At 33.2% G+C, this 20,830-nt stretch overlaps 2 protein-coding genes across 3 annotated transcripts in view; one reads left to right on the top strand and one right to left on the bottom strand.

The window, feature by feature from the left end:
- The window catches only part of LOC145664797 (globin-like), a 303,771-nt gene that overhangs the window by 22,039 nt on the left and 260,902 nt on the right, over positions 1-20,830 (top strand). The gene's annotated exons all lie outside the window — the stretch shown is intronic.
- The window catches only part of LOC145664796 (alpha1,4-N-acetylgalactosaminyltransferase 1-like), a 120,153-nt gene that overhangs the window by 798 nt on the left and 98,525 nt on the right, over positions 1-20,830 (bottom strand). The window lies entirely within an intron of this gene.

The raw sequence follows: 20,830 nt of genomic DNA on the forward strand, positions 1-20,830 counted from the left end.
ATTTACACGTTTATTTTAAAATTCACTTACTTTATGGTTCTACATTAATTTATATTTAATCTATGTAGTTTATCTAAAATCACATTACTCTTTTTGGTACACATTGTACTACAAATATACTAATATTTAAACATAGATGTTACTTTATTCGCTTTTACGTATGTTTATGTATTGTAAGAGTTTTGAACCTTCATCCCTTGCAACTCCTGCATTAGTGATGGGCAAACTCTTTCAAGAGAGGGTCAAAGAAAATAGATACTTTAGGCAAGCCACTTGCAAACTTCTTGTAATGCTAAGCCCTATGTTGAATACTGAATTCTTACAATACTGACCTTTCTTATAACTGGTTTGATTTGGTATTCACTGATTCTCATAAGTGAAGATAAATGCTCAACTGTCAGTCTGTTTGTAATGCAGCTCTTCCGAAATAACCGTATTCTTCTTTTCATTCGTTCTATTAAGAATCATGTAACGGGTCAGATAGAACTTTGCAAGGAACCGTAGTTTGCCCATCACTGTCAAACATCTTGAAACTACATGATTTATTTAATTATCGTGAAAGGAAATTAACTAGGAAACAAACGAAATCATGTAGAGAGAAAAGGGAAACATGAGCAGTTTCATGTTAAATCTTTCAGTTTAACATCCTATGTTATGTCCTTTAGGCTAAGGTAGACATATGATTAAGGCAAGTGGATGATGATAGAATAGGTGGAATGAGAATGTGGAAGGAAATGGGAGAACCTCCGGAAAATCCACGAACACGATGTTGTTCATTACAAGCTTACTTCGAAGGGAATCGAACCAGTGACCCCATGTGACAGAGGTAAGTGCTTTACCACTGAGCCACCGTATCCGCCATGTGTAGTTTTAATTGACTAAATACTGTGCGGAAAGAAGAACATGTAGTATAATATGTTTCGTTAGTCAGTCGCTTTCTACTAGCCTATTACTAAAGTACTCTCTGATATCGGTCATTTTCGATGATTTTTATGTTTGTCCCCTATTCCTCCCCCATGTTGTTTGGCTGAATTCGGATTTAAACATCATTTGAATAGGTCATTTGAGAAACACCTCATATCCAAAAAAGTAAACTTTCGGGAAATCAAAGAAAAGCCAGCTTGTCCGTAATTTAACATCATATATTTTTCGAATTTTTTTGTATGTTTCTACAGGGATTTGGTAAGCTAATTCTACCAAAATAAAACTTTATTATTTTTCTTTTGATATTAAAAAAAATAAATTATAAACGTTGTTGGAGATGTGTTGTTTCTCAAATGACTGACTAAACGATATGTTATCAGGTGTGAAATAAAAGGTAAATCAATTCAAATTATTAATAAAAATCAGTATTTTCTTTTTGAAATAATATATACACATTTTCCAAACATTGTTTCTTAAAACAGTTCAATGTCATCCATATTGATAGTTGGCCGGTCATAAATTTTTGAATAAAATTCACCAACAATGTCTGCAGCTATATAGTCTTCGACTTTCTTTAGGTCATTGATTTTTTTTTTTTTTTTTGATACTGATAGGTACACATTTTTGCGGGTAGGCACTGATTTTTGGAAGCTCTGGTAAACCAGTTCCCGATTTTTTCAAGTTAAAAGTTTGTTCATTGAGTCCCCCAATAAAGTTTTTTACTTTAACTTGGCCTACATGTTTATTAGAGTAATGAAACTCCATAAAAGTTGAAATGTTGAATTTTATTTTGTTTTCCCTTGGGATGTTCCTTGCTTGACTTTCCGTAGCCATTACTTTATATATATATATATATATATATATATATATATATATATATATATATATATAAAATTGACCACACCATGAATCAAAATCCTTTACTTTTTCACTTTGTACTATTTCCACCAGAAACTTGTCCCGAATAGCAGCAGAGTGCAACATAAGTTGTTTGGATTAAAATAGAATAACAAAAAACAGTGCTGGAACCAGCCACATTAAAATAGAATAACAAAAGCAGTGATGCCACCAGCCACATTTTTTGTAAGTCATTTGAGAAACAACACATTTCCAGGAGATGAGGGGTTTCTCAAAGGAATGGATATTTTCTAATGCGCCATCACCATGGTTACTAAGTGGAGATGAGTTGTTTTATGCGTATTGCATTTGTCTAGCCTTCACCAACAATTTAATATGTCTAACCAGTGGCGTATTTACGATTTTGTTTCGGGAGGGGCTTTGCTAACTTTCGGGGGGGGGCTTTGCCTGAAAATATGAAAATGCCTGCGACGCGACATTTGGATAATTCGAGCATGGGCACGATCACAGCTCAGACCGCCCATTCTGAGTGAGGTTTTCTTTAGTTTTCCTCAGTCCCATTAGGCGTATGAAGGGATGGTACTTTTCTGGAGCCAATGACCGAGTCCTTTTCAACTCGTAGACTTATATTAAGGACCTATGTGATTTCGGAGTTCGATGCTTGAACACTTCATATGCTTCTTTCCTTGAACTAATAAGTAAATTTATTCCTTAAATAAACAAATAAATTGCTCGAATGCATCGCCCTTGCTCGAGTTGTTCAAATATCGTATTGTAGGCAGACGCACACATTTGTTCTAGTATTCCACTTTAAGAACAGGTAGTGTTCCATATTAGGAGCGGGGTGTGCCTAATATGGGAAATTGAGCTTCTTTCAATTTTGTAATATTGTAAAAAATCAATAATGTGGAACACACTTTCATACCTGTATTTTGTTTTGCAAAGGTACCGCAAGTATTATGATGTGTAATATTTTCATTCTGGAATACACATTTCTGAGAAATGAAGAAGAAACAAAAAGTATTCCATATTCGGTGCCTTTACCCTATATATATATATATATATATATATATATATATATATATATATATATATATATATATATATATATATATATATATATATATATCCCTCTCTTTCAAGTTGTGGGGCTGAATTTGGATTTAAACGGCATCAGAAGTGTTACTGTTCACTTCACGACCCCGAAAACTATGGATTTAACACTGATATAGGTCATTTTTCATGATTTTATATATATATCCTCCTCCCCCATGTTGCGAGGCACGGCATCGGAAGTGTTACTGAATATGGATTTAAATGGCATCAGAAGTGTTACTGTTCACCTCAGCGACTCCGAAACCTATAGATTCGACACTAATATCCTTCATTCTTAGGGATGCGCACGAGACAAGAGTTGAGACTGTCTCGTCTCGAAAATGTGATGTAAAAGTGATGTCTCGACTCGAAAAATATATATTTTTCTATTGGAAGAGCTGTGTCTCGACTCGAATTTTGTCAGGAAAATTCTGTCTCGACTCGACTCGAGCGCATCCCTATTAATTCTAGATCATTTTTATATATTTAACCTCCCCCTCCTCCAAGTTGCGGGCTGAATTTGAATTTAAACAGCATAGAAAGTGTCACTGTTCTTTTCAGTAACCCCGAAAACCGTGGATTCGACGCTAATATCGGTCATTTTGATCATTTTTAAATATCTTCCCCCCCCCCCTAACTTGCACCGTCAAAGTGAAATGATGAAAACTATCCCAGGCACGAACCATATGTATGTTGAAGAGATTAAGAGTAACAAACTTAGTCACTTTCAATTTTATAATATAAATAAATAGAAAAGATAGGGAGAATTTTTCGACTAAGCTCGCTAATAAGAGGAAATGCAAGAGCAGAAGATCTGAAATGTAAATTATTGATGAAGTACTGTAAAATGTATCTGACATGTGAACGGACGATAGAAAGCAAGGATTCAAATCATGGAAGATTTTTAAATGCATAACGAATTATGAAAATGATAAATTGTGGATGGGAATGATACACAAAATAATAATCTAAAGTTTAATATTAGACTGCTCAGAAACGGGGAAAATGAAGTTTAGCTTTACGGAAGAAAAAAACAACTATATACTCATTGGGAGTATCGGGGAAAATGAGAGGGAGGAAACATGTAAATGAAAATGATTGAGAAGATTAGGATATAGTAGGAGAATAGATCGAATTGTAAATGGGTCGATGAAGGTATGTTAGAAGGCGGGCTTCTTTTCATTGCCGTATGCACCTGTTCCTTGGTTTTCTACAGTTTGGTTCGGCGCTCCAACGTATCCAGTTCATGGTTTACATATACTATTTTTTTTAACGTTCCATTACGTTACTCACCAATGTGTATATTCAGGAACGGACCAAGGTACGGGCAACCCAGGCTACGACTGCCCGGAACGCCACAGCCAAGGGGCGCCAAAACGTGCCTAAAATAGTAAATTTTATATCGTGTTTTCTACTGACTATATTGATTTGTATTCTTGTAAAGTAGCGTCAATTACATCATTTTTTTCCATTCCACCATGGAAGAAAAGGGTTTCATAGTACTAGGAGAGCTGTATCGACAAACCGAGACATGGCATGTACAAGAAAGAGTGGACCTATATCATGTATTTAAGTATTAATTTTTTCTTTTTGAAAAATGGGTTTTAAATATTAAAATCACTGTAATAAAGTGTAAAATATAAGGTACGACTAGGGGAGGGGGCGGAAAAAAGTCACTTTGCCCGTGTAAATTTTTGCCTTGGTCCGCCCCTATGTATATTTTATATAGTGAGTGTATACTGTGTAAATAAAATGTTGTGTTACAAGTGGTGTTAAGGTAAGGACACACACACACAAAGGAAGTGGGATGTAAGAAAATGAGGTGATGGTAATGGCACACACACTATGTAAATGTTATATTACAAAATGCAGTTGATTTTAATAACTGATTTTCATTGTAAGCAGAAAAGTTCGAAAAGAATATGTATTTCCTACTTTACATGGAATAAAATCGAATAATTTCACAAAAGTGTTCACGGAATTATATTCTTGAATATTGGAGGAGAGAAAGTAAGTCAACCTCTTGAATTAAACTCCATATACTGGAAATGCTTCTGAAGCTTTAGTAACCACCAAGTATTTTCGAGTTCCCCTAGACTCAAAACACCTACGCAACTTAGAATCTGATATGGAAGTAACATTACTGACCGTACTACACCAAATCATACAAATCATAATTTCGTCTAAGAAAATTATTCTAGAAATGAAAACAAGAAAATTTAGGGGTACTCACCCCTTTCTACCCGCTAATTCTCTACCGCAACCAATGAGGACGGTCAGAATACGACTAAAGCAGAGAATATATACATCACGTTTATCAAAAGCCACGTATACAGAAATTTATTTTGGGTTAGGCTCGAAGGTTTTATGGGGGCTCAAATTCAGTAGAAGGATAAATTATATATATTAGAATTTCTGAAACTAATTCCTAAAACATGCCAAATCATGCCTAAAACTAGACTAAATTTACAGAGAAGTCGAAATTTCTGGGTAAAGTTCGAACCCCGAAGACCCACTCCCTACGTACTTCCCTCCTTATCAAAATAAAATAATTTATTCCTTGGGTTATTGTATGAATATGCTCAAAGTGCAACATAAAGTGACTTTTGCCACTTAAAGTCGATAAATTTAAACCCGATATAAAAAACTATTTCTGGAAATTAATTGAATGCATAGTCCAAGTTTGATTGAAATCAGAGATCTTTTATGAGAGCTATCATATCATAGATGGACGGACATTCGGACAGACACAATCTACTCGAATTGTCAATTCGCTCGAATGATAGAAGCATCGTTAACGCTCACTTCAATAAATAAAGTATCGTACAGTGCTTCGCTATATAACGTTGTATTGAAGTTTCTCCAGGACAGTAAATAAAGTTTTAGAAGACTAAATAAGTTTTCCCGTATCAAGTGTCAATTACGCTATAAGTATTAGCTATAGTTGTAACTCACAAACTTATTCTTTAAATATAATAAAACCTTTCAATCCATTTTAGCATGAAGAGTTTTAGTCGGCCGAAGACTTGTGCTCCTTCGTGGCTTAGCGGTTAGCGTACGCACTTTTGGCATGGGAGACCCGGGTTCGATTCCTGGTGGGAGCCACGTTAATCGGTAGTTCCCGTCTCACATAGCCTCGATGCTGAAAGCAACGTTAAAATCAAACCAATTCAACTCGTCTGGAGACTTATTAGTTGAATTAATTAAAATACCATTATTATTATTATTAAGTATTATGCTTTTAGGCAGGTCCTGGGACTAATGAGTTTTCTTTCTTTTTAGAATTGGGCCTAGAAATGTTTCTTCCGCGTTTCTCGATTTTCAGCTTCCTCTTTTAACTACTTCAATTGGCATAAGTAAAATAAAACTAATAATAATAATAATCAGTGGCGTATTTATGGGGGGCTTCCGGGCATAAGCCCTCCCCCGAAATCTTACTTACTACATAAAGTATATGAAATATCTTGCAGAATTTTCACATTTTCAGGCAAAGCCCCTCCTGAAAGTTAGCAAAGCCCTCCCCCGAAACAAAATTGTAAATACGCCACTGATAATAATAATAATAATGTGGTCAGAATAGCGGCTCGGTTCAAAGCTACATAATTATATTTCGATTGTAAGTCTAACACCAAATAGTCCATCAGGCACTGAGATTCAACCGTTTGACTGTATATGTATTTTTTCACCGCTTATAAAACAGAATGCAACATTTGAAAATTCCATGAAATTGATTATGGATAGTGATTGGGTAGAAATTGAATTCTGTTAATTATTGACGTTCCTATAAGCAATCTTCCACTCTTATAGTTAATATTTAACATAAGGAACTTTTTTTGTTTTTATTCTACAAGTGTTAAACATACTTGAAATTTAATAAAATCATCAGTTTATAGAGCTTTCAATCATAAATTAACCAATTTTGGAGAGATGTGAAGTGTGATTGTGATTCACTAGGGAAGAAATCTGAATTGGAAGATTACAGAGATAATGTGTCCCACACATATAGCCTTTACCCATTATTAGAATACTCATACACACAATTATTCTTTATTTGCATAACTACCCTATGCTCTAAGCATCGATGGACGACTGATGGGCAACTAGGGACATCTCGCCAAAAATTGGAGGCCACGCAGCGACGATGCGCGGTGGCCCCATTTCCGTTTTGAAAATTATACCAGCAGCGGCCCAAACGCGACGAAATACCAATGAACCACAAATTACTCCCTCAATATAGGTTAAATCGCCTACAATACATTAATTCGTTTACATTAAGGCGAGTCTAAAACACAATAAATAAGTAAAAAATAAAAATACCATGGGGTGGGCGCGAACTGCAAACCTTTTGATTACTAGACGGGTGTTCCCCCGACTTTTTTCTTTAAAAATTTCCTTAATTCTCTCAGACGGAATCGAAACCATATCCCCAATATTATGAAAACAACGCTTTTTTTTCAAGTTCGTCCCAATCGGGAAACAGTTCGCGGAATTGTGTGTAATCGAAACACGACAGGAACACAAACACACAGATTCAGGACAGCTAAGTAGTGGTAAAGCCAGAATGTATCCAATGCTTTAGCATATGGGAATACCATTCTATTGTATTTTTGATATATGATGAGATAGGGGTTGGGGGATGAGACCATGTAAACAAATGAGGATAGTAGAAAAATGGTGATGGTAGGGGTGAGAACGGATATAGAATATAAACAAAAGAAGAATAGTAGAAGGTAGAAGAGAAAACGTGTATACAATGCAGCCGTATGGTTTAAAGAAAAGAGGTGGGTGTGAGAAAAGGATTGTTGTTGACTTGCGAAAGATGAATTGTAAACAAAAAGAAAGAATAGTACCAGATGTTGATGGTGTGTGGGAAGACAAACGTCTATTCAATGCTTTGTAGGTGGTATGATTATGAAAAAAAATCAGCTATGGACTGCACACACAGAGGTTATTATTATAATTGAAAAAAACTTGTTAGAACACACATCCCGGTGACCGGTGGCGGAAACGCGGGGCCCGGTGGTGCACGAACGGAAAACACCCGCGTATGCGAGCGCGACTGGGAATAAAGATGAAATGTAGTAAAGACACGTATACATGGAATTTCGAAAAAAAAAAAGTGTTGGCCTTGAGTTTACGTACGTAGACAGAAAAAGAAAAGCAAATGAATGTTTGTTTAGATTTGTTTGACCTTGACTAAAAACAGATACACATTGAATTTCCAAGAAGAGAAAAGTATTGGTCTTGAATGGACACATGAGTAGAATTCTGGGAAGTTTTTTTGTAAAGAATTGCTTGTTTGTATAGAGGTGCGTTGTTTTGAATATATTGGAAAAATATGGGTGGTACAAGAAAAAAGAGTATTGTCCTTGAACGGAATAAGAGGGTTGTATGAACACGGTGTTGTTAGGACGCCATTTTGTTTGACGTAAGCGTTTAAATACTGGGTTTAGAAAAATGTATGTATTTCCTGCTATGGCTCCTGTATGAAAGCTAGTTTTTGAGGAGGACGAAGACACTTTACCGTGTCCACCATCTCCGGTGAACAAGAAGTTAAAGACGGAAATATGGATTTACCGGGGAAAAAGTCAAAGCGCAAACCGGATTCCCCGGACTGCGTCGAAGTTGTATATTTATCATCTTTTGATGATGAGAGCGCAGAATCAACGGAAAAGAAAGAAAAGTGTGTAGAAGTTGCATACCTATCGTCATCAATTTCGGATGAAGAAGAAGATGCATCATCAGATGAAACATATATTGAAGAAGAAGGTCGCCTAACACCATCAGTTTCACATTTTCCACTATCGTCATCGTTATTGACAAATACAGTAACAAGATTTTGGAGTTTTGGTTGTACGTGTAGCAGTTATAAAGTGAATGTGAAGTGTATTCTTAAATCGATTAAAGAGTGGGAGACAGATAAAATTTTAATGTCACGGGTGTGCTGAATGGGCTGAGAACCAAATGGGGCATGGCTGTTTATGCCCAGAGAAGAACTACAAGAAAGAGCAGTTAGGATTTTAACGGACGTAGAAATCGATGAACTGTTTTATTGCTATGCAAAATCGCACGTAATTGGCATTTGCACACAAGAAATTTTTATGAGATTTATTTTGACGTAGTTCAAGAAAGAGACGAGAAATTTATGAGTGAATTGATTGATATTTTGCAAAATAAAGACAAAAAGAAAGCACATGTGAAGTGACTATGTCAATATTGTGTTAAAACGGCATTTACACATTAGTGGGTGGATAACAATTTTTGAAAGACATATGTGAAGTAACTGTAAATAGTTTTAAAAGAGTTTTGTCATATTAATGACTTAGTGGCTTGGTGATGATGAATATGATGTAATAAACAATATATTAGTGGAGTTTATGCTTACTCTTTAATGTAATCGTACTGAATCCCGAAAGCATTCGTAATTATGCAGTGCAGTATTTATGGAATGAAATAACGGTTATTGATTTGTTTGAAGAAAGACATAGTGAAATCTCAAGTATAAACTTTATACGAAAAGCGCGTGAATGTTTACCCTTTGGGGATCCTATGGTACAATTTGGTTATGCGGGTTCCATTCTGAAAAGAATGACGGTCGAATTATTATTCTAGAGTAATTAGGGATGTCTCAGGGAATTTTTTAAAAATATACTTCTATATAGGGAAAAATGGGACATGGTCGGTATATTTTTTGGCGGGCTTACTTTTGCACCTAGAAGATTGAAATTGTGCATAAACATTCAGCCCACCTAGTAGTATTTATGAGATTATTTCAGATCTCTGCATTAAAACAGGGGGTTCACAGGGGAAAAAGTTGAAAAAAGGGATTTTTAGACCCAAGATGGAGACACATGATGGAGACACATGAGTCATACCGTCTGAAAGGCAGTTCCATTCTGAAGAGACTGACGACCTAATTATTATCCTAGGGTAATTAGGGACGTCTCAGGGATTTTTATCAAAATATACTTCTGTATACGGAAAAATAGGAAATGGTCGGTATATTTTTTGCGGGCTTATGTTTTCACGTAGAACATAGAAATTTTGCACAAACATTCAGACTACCGAGTAGTACTTACCAGATTTTTTTCTGTTTCTGCGTTAAAACATTGGGGTCCAGAGGGGTAAAAGTTAAAAAATGGATTTTTAGACCAAAAAATCCCTTTCTTCTGGAATTTCCCACCTTCCACACATGATAGAGACACGTGAGTCATACCGTCTGAAAGGCAGTTCTATTCTGAAGAGAATGATGGGCGAAACATGATCCTAGGGTAATTAGGCATGTCTCAAAAATTTTTTCCCCTGAGATCATGGTGTTTTGCGGTAATTTGGAGCATTGTGGGGATTCTTGGTAAAATTTCTGCCGCCCTTACTATTCAAGATAGAAACTTGAAATTTGGTACACACATTTAGTCTACCAAGTACTATTTATCAGATTTTTTGAGGTCTCTACGTTTACACAGGGCCACTCCAGAGGGGGCCAAAGTTTCAAAAAATTTCCCTCAAAAATTTTCCCTTCGACATCAATTTTCCCTCTTCTGCTATATGGTATGGGCATGCAAGTGATACCATTTAAAAGCTCCATTCTGAAGAGAATGAGGTATGAACCATGATCCTAGGATAAATAGTGACGATGCAGTAGCTGCTTGACTGAAAGTCTAAATAATAGCCCAAAAAGCCAGGATCCCTAAAGGGTTAAACAACACAGAATTTGTTGGACAAATTATTCCGTTTTTCTTGAAATGTAAACATGAAATTTCACCATGTGTTAATGAATACAGTATTGACATACAAGGTTGTAAGATTTAAAATCTTGAATTTATTCGTGAATTTTGTTTAACTGTATGTGATGATACAGTAAATTTGCATTGTTGAGTAAAATCAACAGTAGAATAGAATTTACTTTTGTTAAGTTGTCAGAAACAAATTGAATGGTTAACATTAAACTTTGTAAACAAGATGAAGCCTTTTATTGCAAAGGTGCAGAAAAACACTTTGAATTAAAAATATTCTTGCACTAGCTAACGTTATTAATTTTCAAAATAAACATTGTCCACTATTAAAGACACTGTATGCAAACAATGCATAATAATTATGGTTGGCTGGAACGTTTAATAACATTAACTATTACATTTTTGAATGATGTAATTTTAATGTTTGTAAGTGAATGACAAATGAAAAATATAATGAAAAAACTTTTCATTACAGTAAAATGTGTTTTCTTTTTTAAAAATTTTAACATTGAAATAAGTAAATAGAAAATATCTTTTACGAAGTAAAATGTTGGAAAGTAACATACGTTTACATATATTACTTGATTTGTATTGTTTCACATGTGTGCATTATTTTAATTTTTCGTTATATCGTTTTACATTTTAAGATTTTATTTAAACATAAACAAGAATAGAAAAAAATACGTGAAAAAACAATCTTGGGGAGAAGAAACGTGAAATGCAAAACTAAGTAGCAAAATATTAAAACTTGAAATATAAGCGTATTGTGCTTTAGAGTACGACACTATTTTAGAACAGGAAATAAAAGATTAACCGCTAGAGTGCAACACTTGTAGAGAAAAGAAATAGTGTTTTGATATTGTTTGTTAGTTGTTCAGTTTTATTTCCTTCTTGGAAGACACGATTGTGCATTAGCAAAAGTATGAATTGCACATGTAAGAAATCACGTATTGACATTAATTGTATTAAGTCAGGTTTAATTAAGTTTATACCAAACAAAGTTTTACTTTGTCATGGATATTATTTCAGTTTACACACTAACAATATACATAGTTGTATCTTAAAAACTAAACATGTGCTGGACTTGGAAGCTTTTAGGATTTTATCAGAAGACGATACGTACAAGGAAATTATGAAAATATATATCAAATCACATAATGTACATATTAAGGAGCTTTATATTCTTATTCAGTATACTTATAATAAACTGTATGAAAGCGTTATATTTCATTTGGTACTTTCTGATTCCGATTTTCCAAGACAAGTATTTTTGCATAGATTTTTTTCACGGAATGAATATGAATGCAGGTAAATAATGTTAACCTGTAGAACGCATGTGCATTCGTTGAAAGTTTGTGCTCCTGTGAACTCGTTTGTATATTCGTAAGAATGTTTAAGTGGAACAGTATTCGTAAAGGTATGTAGTAGACGTGTATTTGCTTCCCAGTATATTTCCTCGAGAGAAAAAAATTAAAATTGCTAATAAGAAAAAATCTATTTTTGTAGATGACGATATTTGTGAAGAAAAAGTGAAAATATTTTATCGTAAGGAAGAGAATATTGATTCGTTTAAAAGATTTTACGAATATAATGATGAAATTCGATTTGAAAAGTGTACCCTAATACGCATATTGAAATTCATGAATTAGATATGGTGAACTGTAAGTGCAATCTATTTAACATAAGTGAGTTGTGCGTAAAAGAACTTTTTGAAAATTATAAACTGAATGAAGCACTACTTTGCTTTTTGCTTGTTCAATAAGAATACCAGATGAAAGACTACATTCATGCACATTACCGTGGGTTAATAGTTTGAATCGTGCTGTGTGGAAATTTATAATTAAGAAGAAAACTTGTGACATAGTGTTTGAACTTTACTTCAAGAAACATTGCTTAAACAGTACTTATAGAAAAATAAAACGCTTTTAAATAAATTTATCATACGAAGGCGTTTCGTTTTCTGATACTTCTTTCTCACTGGAACTGTTTAAAGAAAGATAAAAATGTTTATAGAAAATAATCAGTGCGTGTATGATTGTAGTTTTTCTCCGAATAAACACTGTTAGAATGTATTTCAAGATGGAAGCCACAACATAGACTATTGTGTTATGGTTGTTTTGAAAATCGAAGTATTTTAAATGAACATGAATGCATTACTTTAGACTGATATGCTACAATGCATGTCGTGGCATGGTGACTATACAAACCTTAGATGATTTATATGAATAATTTGTATCATTGCATAGTGATATTGAAATTGGTGAATGGACATTTAATTATGCGTTATATAATATTTTATTAAACAGGAACTATATCCAATTAATTATGGAATTATTCCTGGAGAAGGATTTCTTTTATAATTTTTAATTTTGTGTTTGTTTCTTTTTGATACTCAAACATGCACAATTGAATGATAAGCATAAGTGAAACGTATAAATTGAAAATACATTTTATATTGCCTATTTGGAATTTTAGACAAAATTTTTATTATGATAAAATTTACAGTTTAGACAGAATTTTTATTATGATAAAATCACATTTACATGTATTGAAAAAATGCAAAATGAAAATAGAATATAACATTGTATATCTTTTTCATATCATATACTTTATTAGAATTTGATTCAAGATATATAATCTGTTTAACATATATATATATATATATATATATATATATATATATATATATATATATATATACACGATTTTTAAATTTTATGTTATCTGCAGAAGTTTTTTTTGTAAATAAAGTATTCGTTAAAAGTATTTTTCACTTATTATTATTTCTTAAAAATGTTTTTATCTTTTGTATTTTAAAATATTTGATTTTCACTTTTTAAAATCTAATCTCGTACCCAGATACATTTAGTTTGTATTCTTATACTCAGATGGTTTGAAAAAATGTGAATTTTTAAAAATTAGTAACAGTAATTTTACGAATTGTGTTAACTATATTACACAACGTTACATAATATGTTCTAACACTGAATAAAACAGAAAAGTGTTATGCACTTAACAGAGAAACTTTTTAATATACTAAGTAAATACATACCGATATTAGGTCGTTTATTGCAGAAGCTCAGCAATCTACGATTGTGACCATATTAAAATTTCAATGAAAACTTATAAAGAGAAACTTGTTTCGAAAAATACTAATAAGTGTGAGCGTACTAAAATTGTTCCGAAATATTTAAAAATACTCCTAAGAGCAAATTTCATTTGAGAACTTGTAAATAAATTCCTATGGAAGCTTTGCTTATGTATTCTCTCGTTTCCCTGGAAACTTGTTTTTAAAATTTGATTGTGATTATATTTAGAAAACTCGTCAACTTTAATTCGTTTTACTATGTAAACTTCTAAGAGCAAACTTCCTGTGCGAACGTGTAAATAAATCGCTCGTTTTCAATGAAACCTCATAAATAGAAATTGTTTTAAATACTAAAATGTGTGAACGTTTTAAAAATTTCGTTGTTAATTATTTATTGGATCTTATAGAAACTCGTTCTAATTATTTTACGGATCGCTTCTAAAGAAGCTCATAAGAACAACTATGCTGCGATCATTTTTAACCTCTCGTAATGATTAGTCAAACAATCTATGAATGTGATTATTTTATTCGTTCGTATGCTAAGCATATTCCGTAGAACATATATACTGTGATCATTTTAAAACTCCATAGGAAATTCTGCTTATGTATTGTATCGTTTGTTACACAAACTCTTTCTTAAATTTGATGATTTTATAAAAATATTCCGGAAATATTAAAAATTGTAGGTTCGTGTTATAGAACGAACATATGAAGATATATATTTTTCATATTGCAAATTTAATTTTACAATAAAAGAGTATTATATAATGAATTATTTATAGATTAACACTTAAATAATTTTATAATCTAACTTTTAGTTTTGCAAAGGAATTTTAATATACATCCGCCGAAGTTAGTCTTAGAGATTGCTATGCCAGCAAAGCATTGAATAAACAGAATTTCATGTAATGAAATGAAATGAAGAATTGTATTTTACTTTTTGTATATCAATTTCAAAGTAGCATTATAAGTAAATTACAAATATGAAAAACTTTACTAATACAAATTTTAATATTAACAGAATATTATTGAGTATCAAAGTAAAAAAAATAAGTTAAATGTAAGAATGGTCTTAAGAATAAAGAAGGAAGAATTATCACTTTGAAAGAATTTTTGCTGGGAACTGTCACATGTACTTTAGCGGCTAACGGCAATGATACTCCCGTCAACAGTTTATTTCAACTTCCCCTAAAACATTTACAGCGGTGAGAGAAATATTGTTTACTAACTGTTGCCCAATATATATGTTCACCAGTGCACAAATAGGAATAAAAAGGGAGTAAAATATGCTTCCAATTTTTTTGCCTGAACATATGTTTAGTATTGTACATATATTCCATACTTGAAATAGAAACTAAGTATAAAAAGTACTACTATATGTTTACTTGTATAAAAATAATCCGTTAACTTTCATACTGACTCTTAGCCAATATATTTGCCATGCACTATACTTATATACTATACTTTAATACTATAGTGCATAAAATCATTCGTTGTCCTACATAGTAACTGTCGACCATTATATTTCCCCAACAGTACACACATATTCTATACAAACATCCTGTAAAAATGAAAATATCGCAAAAATTTTAACGTCGAGCAACATTTATATATCACGTACTTCGCATACTAATATATGTATAATGGAAATACTAACTGGGAATCATGATATTTCCTATGCATTGTCCTATATATTAACATACACAGCGCATAAACACCAAGTAAAATTACATGTTAGCATGTATACTAACTCAACCACTAACTATACTGTTCACCGCACATATCTCCTATAAAGCGGTCATCTAAAATATTTTACTAAGGCGTATACTAAATGCTAGGCGTCATATATGTTGTGCAGTGCATAGCAATACATATACTGTGGAAGTCGGCAATGTTTTATTTTGAATATTGCATGCCACGTATCCATTTACTACATGATGTATATTTCTTTTACTCAACTATACACAATATTATATTCTCTGTGCCCCTTGCAACTGATGCTGTTGTCGTAAGATAGTAATGTATACTCTGTATAACATAACGTCGCTTGCCGATCATGCCATCCTTTGCGCATTTTAAATCAGTAATGTATACGTGTAAGATTTAAGCGTTTACTACGCTTAGTACCTCTCTTTTACTCGTCTATATGTACTACCCTCAGTACCTCTCTTTTACTCGTCTATATGTACTACCCTCAGTACCTCTCTTTTACTCGTCTATATTTACTACCCTCAGTACCTCTTGTCTATATGTACTAATGTATGCTTTGTATAAGATATCGGCGCTTGCCGTTCATGCTAGGTCATTTTGAAACAGTATTATTATATGCTAATGCAAAAAATAACCGTCCTTGCCGCTGATGCTATATGAATTATGCAAAAAAGGCTGACAATATCTACCATAGTCAACTTTTTTTTATTTTTTCAATCATTGCCATCTGCTTTCCACTCTACGCACCTCCAACACCATTACTGTGTTGAACCGCGTAAGTGCGCCATCCCTACTTGCCACGCGTTGGTAGTCTAGCATGCCAGGAGTAGCCGGCCCGGTTACCGGCTACGCTACCCCGCACCGGTCAAGGCTTTTCCATTTTGTGTGCGCGGGAAAATTCGCGGACGCGGCAAAATGGCGAACAAAACAGTTTCACATTTGCTTGTTTCCGTCATATTTGATTCTCGTACACAAAAAAGTGTATTGCACATTCCTATAATCAGGATACTGTGTACAGTGCCATTCAAATGTTTTCTGAAAGTACTCGAGAATAGGTAGTTAAATTTTATAACAGTTATAGATATCACTATATTTATGTATTGTGCAAAATATAAAGTAAATGAAAACAAAATGTCTGGCAATAAACATATATATTATCGTACATATGGCCTATTTATAATTTCACGTTATTGTCTTATATCACTATTGATATAACCTATTTTTAAATTTTAACGAGATTCTGTCATAATTCTACTGATACGAGGTGTTTTTTAATTTTGATCTCATTTACTTGAAATTCTACTCATATGCCTTAATTATAATTTTGATGTCATTGTACTAATGGTATCTCCTATTTCTCCTATTTTTTAGTTCGTACTAGTAATATCATTTGTAAATATTCAAATATGTTTATTTTTACCACTTACATTGTTATAAAATATATTCTTTAAGTATTATGTGAAGTGCTTTCACGTCTCTTGGTTTTATACTGAAAAGAAAATTTTCACTTTGGAATCTTTCCCTATTTCATATACGTAGACCTCATTATGGTTGAGTGTCCCAATAGTTAGTATAGAATCGTGTTTTCAAAGTTTTATAATAAACGTACCTGGTAGTAACAGACATATCATCTGTCAGCACCAAGATGAACTAAATTTAGTATAGTTTATTTCAACCATTAATTGTCGGGTTTTCAAGAGAACATATGTAAAATATTCTAATGTTATACCTTAGAAGCAGAGACTATGCCCATACAACTATCATTTACCCTGAATATAAGCGAAAAGGTCGGTTCTTTCACGTATTTATCCCTGATGTGAAAATGTTAACTTTAAATTGCATTGAGAACATCTCTCTCTCTCTCTCGTTGTCTCTGTCTCTCTCTCTTTCTCTTTCTCTGTCTCTGTTTCTCTCTTTCTGTCTCTTTTTTCTCTCTTATATCCACTGAGAGCCTACTTTTTGTTCTCAGTGTACATACAAGTTTTTATACTAATTTTCTGCTAAGAACGAGTATAATTTTCTATATGCATATAGCGCTTCCACTCTCTTCTGTGTAACACATGTTCGTAGGCAACGGGAACTCCTGAAAATTTCACGATAGGTTTGCAAATGAAGTATAATATGGTTCCCCTACATTTTTGACTTGGCTACTAATTTTCATGTAACACCTAAGAATTACACTTTATGCTTTATTGCAACTGACAAACACAATCTAATTAAATGTATCACATTTTATTCCTACAGTATATTTCTGTTTAAAACTATCAAAGTTTATGGGTTATGGAATTCAGAAGTTCGCAAATATTCTCTACTAACTTCTACGCCATTTTTAGTTTGTATTCATAATTTTTCTGAAATCCATCTTAATATTGTCCTCCCATCTGTGTCTAGGTCTTCCTAACGGTCATTTTCTATCCAAATCCATTTTAATGTTGTCCTCCCATCTGTCTCTAGGCCTTCCTAATGGCCATTTGCCATCCAAAATTGCCATTTGCGTACATGACTTGGCTACCTAATACGTATATATGTTATATATTTTTCATTTTTTATCCCTCAGTATATATTTGAGAACAACAGACATGATTTTTAAACTTGAAATTCCTTGACAGAATTTGTGACGACAAGAGATTTTTAACTGCTCAAATTCTTTCTTTTAATCTTCATTTAAGTTCTGCGTCCATATAGTTTACGTCTGTACCTAGATATTTGAAAGCACTCACTTTATCACAATCGAAAATAACTTTCCCTTCGCTACTATCAACACTCTAAGATATGAAAAAACTCAAACCTTAATTCAGTATACCAACATTCAAATGTGTCTATATTATTATTATTATTATTATTATTATTATTATTATCTGATTAATGTTTTATTTTTTAATGTAAGGGTGCAGTAAATCATTGGTATGGTGTTTACTTCTGCTATTTGAGGTCCATCATTTAATTTCCACCGTAGTGACTCAGTAGTAGAGTGGTCCCTCATTGAATTTCCAACAATGACTCAGTGCTACACTGCTTACATGTGGTGCATCATTTAATCTTCACCACGACCACTCTGTAATAAAGTACTTCCTTGTGATCTATGATTCGTTCCCCGCTCAAGTAAGTTTCTATTTAAAAAACGTACAGTCAATAAACTTTTCACATAAACCGTGCCATTATAAAAAGCCAAATCCGATGGATTAAATACTCGGATATTTTCTGTTTTCTTTGAAGCCTACAGCATATAATTATTAGCACTACTACATGAATCCTGCCTAACATACAAGTCTTCACTATCGCATTCCTTAGTAGCTTCCTCCCTCCCTCAAAAGCTAGTCTTCATAAAAAGATGTAAGCAAATTGCAGAAATATTCTCATTTAATGGCAATGTAGTTCTCAATACATTTTATTTTTTAAATATCATATTCTTTCACTATCAAGAGCTCCTCCGTGGCTAAGCGGTTAGCGTACGCGCCTTTGGCGTGGGAGGGCCGGGTTCGATTCCCGGCGGGAGCTCATGTGGTTCGGATTCCACGTTAATCAGTAGGTCCACGTCTCATATAGCCTCGCTGCTGAACGGGACGTTAAACTCAAAATCAACTCAACTCTTTCACTATCAAGATATTTCTGAAAAATAACCTGAATACTGTCAACACAATATACTGATAAACAAAACAGTATAGGAGACCGTGAAAATATTCTGTCACTTATTATTGTCCCTGTACTTATTATTGTACTTATTATTCCAACACATATACATGATGAAACCAATGTCTTAACCTAGCTTTATGAAAATTAGCTTACTTAACAATGCTTAGATCAAACTCAAATTCATTTTAATAGTTTTAGTATTCTTAAGGATATACGATTTCTTCATGAAATTTCAACTATTGTTTACAGCAACAACAATGATCCGGAGCCAGAGTATACTTGCCTTTTATTATAGAAACCGGATATACTAGAAACGAAAATATTTTACTTAGTTGTTAAAGAGAAAACATAACATCAAATATTTAACTGCGTGAGCCAATTTGTATTCCTGCAACACGAAGCGCATGGGTTTTTCATGATTAATATATGTCTCCGTGTCCTTTAACGCAACAAGTGTGATAAGACAGCTTGTGTTCTATTGGCTTTTTTGTACAACAAGCTATTTTCTATGCATTATTTCCAATACTAATTGAATCTCTAAAACTACACTGATCCTCCGTCAAACTTTTTTGCTAAGATATTATAATATAAGAACAATATGATAAAAATAAAAAATAAAAACAATTCTTGGATGCTATATTTTACTAAAAACCACTGTTAAACACGTTTCAAAGATAAGATTGCCCACAACTCTTCCAGAAATCATATAAAAAGGGTTTTAGACATTCAGAATTTCACAAACTTACTCCTACTATTTCCAGCTACAAAAGAATATTCTCTAAAGACTTTTCACTTTTGTTCAAAAGAACGAACCATTAAAATATAAAGAACACCCAAACACTGGAAACTGACCCATAGAGGGGCGAGGGATAAATGATGGGGTATTCAACTTCGGCTTACAAACTTTCCACCCTCCAAAACTTGTTTTGAGACTCCCAAACACCTTTACTCTTGAAGTAAAGCATAAGGAGCGATTGTTAAACACAACAAAGAATATTTCCGTTACCATCATCAACAGTAAGTAACCAGACAAGATTTATTTATTTAGATTACTCAAATATTTACAGTTCTACGTAAGATGGCCGGTCGTCACCAGATTCTACAATTCTTTTTTCTTCTCCTTTAAAAGGATAATCATCATCTTAGCTGATAACAAGCGGAAAAAATCTTAATCCTATTTTATGTCTGAATTCAATGTTTCTAGTATTAAAATTCTAACTGAAAGCTGAAAATCACCTTTTCCTTCCCTCCATTTCATTAACTAAGCATTTGGCGTACATTGCGAACGAAATTTTCTATAAATCAGGTCTCATGCTAAAATGCATACGAAATCAGAACATCGATAATAATAATAATAATAATAATAATAATAATAATAATAATAATAATAATAATAGTTTTTTATCCACATTTCGCAATGATAAATTCGCCTTTGCTCTCGAATTCGAATCCTAAGTTGTAGGTCCACCTCTCATATAGCGTTATTTTTAAAAACAGCCTTGTGTTCATGTTATTCACTTTCCCTTCATTGTCGAGTCGTACTCGAGAAATATATCCTTTTTTCTTTGTCGGCTGAACAATGAGGAGGTCTATATAGCTATAATGAATATAATTCAATTGGTTATGATATGATCTTTTTTATTTGAGTTAAGCGTCCGTTTCAGCAGCAAGAGTGTGTGGGACGCGGACCTACAGCTTAACTTGGGATCCGAACCACATGAGTTCCTACCGGGATTCGAACCGGGGTCTTCCGCGGCAAAGGCGCATACGCTATTCACATAGACACAAG

The sequence above is a fragment of the Thermobia domestica genome, chromosome 11, assembly GCF_964235325.1.
Source record: "Thermobia domestica chromosome 11, izTheDome1.hap1.1, whole genome shotgun sequence".
Taxonomy (NCBI): Eukaryota; Metazoa; Arthropoda; class Insecta; order Zygentoma; family Lepismatidae; genus Thermobia; species Thermobia domestica.